This window comes from Silene latifolia, chromosome X, assembly GCF_048544455.1.
Source record: "Silene latifolia isolate original U9 population chromosome X, ASM4854445v1, whole genome shotgun sequence".
NCBI classification, from domain to species: domain Eukaryota; kingdom Viridiplantae; phylum Streptophyta; class Magnoliopsida; order Caryophyllales; family Caryophyllaceae; genus Silene; species Silene latifolia.
The window spans coordinates 29,760,543-29,762,493 of NC_133537.1; positions in this window are offsets into that span (position 1 = coordinate 29,760,543).

Here is a 1,951-nt window from a genome sequence, read left to right on the forward strand (position 1 = left end):
ATGTCCCTATACTGCGACTTTCCTCTTTTCTGATGCACCATGTAATTATGTTGTCTTGCTTTTGTTTTTGTTGACGTTTGAAGCTTACTGATTTTGTTAGGATGTTACTATAGCGAAAGTAGATATCCTGAAAAATTTTATGACTATTAGAATGTATGATGTGTATATGTTTGTTTTGTTGTGAAATGTGAATCTAGGGCCTGATTTTGTGAAACTTAGACCTGATTTGATGAACCTTAAAATAGGCGCTCCGTCACGGTGAAAGGTTAATCATATGATGCATATATGTCTCTTTAGTTATGAAATGTGAATCTAGGACTTTATTTTGTGAAACTTAGACGTAATTTTGTGAACCTTTTAATAGTCTCTCTGTCACGATGAAAAGTTTATGATGCATATATCTTTGTTTAGTTGTGAATCTAAGGCCTGATTTTGTGAAAATTAGACATGCTTTTGTGAAACTTAGGACCTGATTTAGTGAATCCTAGACTTTGTTTTGTGAATCCTAGAGCTTGTTTTGTAAAGCTAGAAGACAATATTGTGAAAAATTTGATCATTTTTTATTTTGTGAATCTTAGACCTTATTTTGTGAATCTTAGAGCTTATATTGTGAATGTTAGAAGACAATGTTGTGAAACTTGGTCATAAATGGTCGAAATCACCTATTTTCCTCCTTTTCTTTTTTTTGTGAATCTTATGCCCTATTTTGTGAATCCTAAAGCTTGTTTTGTGAAACTAGAAGACGATATTTTGAAACTTGGTTATAAATGATCAAAATCACCTATTTTTCTCCTTGTCTTATTTTGTGAATCTTATACCTTATTTTGTGAATTTTAGAGCTTGTTTTGTGAAACTAAAAGGCAATATTGTGAAATTGGGTCATAAAATGGTCGAAATCACCTATTTTGCTCTTTTCTTATTTTGTGAATCTTATGCCCTATTTTGTGAATCCTAAAGCTTGTTTTGTGAAACTAGAAGACAATATTTTGAAACTTGGTTATAAATAATCAAAATCACCTATTTTTCTCCTTGTCTTATTTTGTGAATCTTATACCTTATTTTGTGAATCCTAGAGCTTGTTTTGTGAAACTAAAAGGCAATATTGTGAAATTGGATCATAAAATGGTCGAAATCACCTATTTTGCTCTTTTTCTTATTTTGTGAATCCTAGACCTTATTTTATGAATCTTAGAGCTTATATTGTGAATGTTAGAAGACAATGTTGTGAAACTTGGTCATAAATGGTCGAAATCACCTATTTTCCTCCTTTTCTTATTTTGTGAATCTTATGCCCTATTTTGTGAATCCTAAAGCTTGTTTTGTGAAACTCGAAGACAATATTTTGAAACTTGGTTATAAATGATCAAAATCACCTATTTTTCTCCTTGTCTTATTTTGTGAATCTTATACCTTATTTTGTGAATTCTAGAGCTTGTTTTGTGAAACTAAAAGGCAATATTGTGAAATTGGGTCATAAAATGGTCGAAATCACTTATTTTGCTCTTTTTCTTATTTTGTGAATCCTAGACCTTATTTTATGAATCTTAGAGCTTATATTGTGAATGTTAGAAGACAATGTTGTGAAACTTGTTTGCTCTTTTTCTTATTTTGTGAATCTAGACCTTATCTTGTGAATCTTATACCTTATTTTGTGAATCTAGACCCTATTTTGCTCTTTTTCTTATTTTTGTTTGTTTTTTGTGTTTTGTTTTAATGGTTTCGAGTTTGACGATCCATGTTTTTTTAGAGCATTGCGGATCCGGAGGAGTTGACTCGGGTCCATACTGTGTTAGATGAGTCGAGGGCGACGATCCATGGACAAGAGCTTGGAATCATCAATCGTGACCAGAAGTTGCTGCGTTGAGAGGAGGAGCTGCGACGTCGAGAGGCTGAGATCGTCTCGCTTAGGGCCCAGCTAGCTACAACGGAGGCTTCTCGTGTCACGACAGAG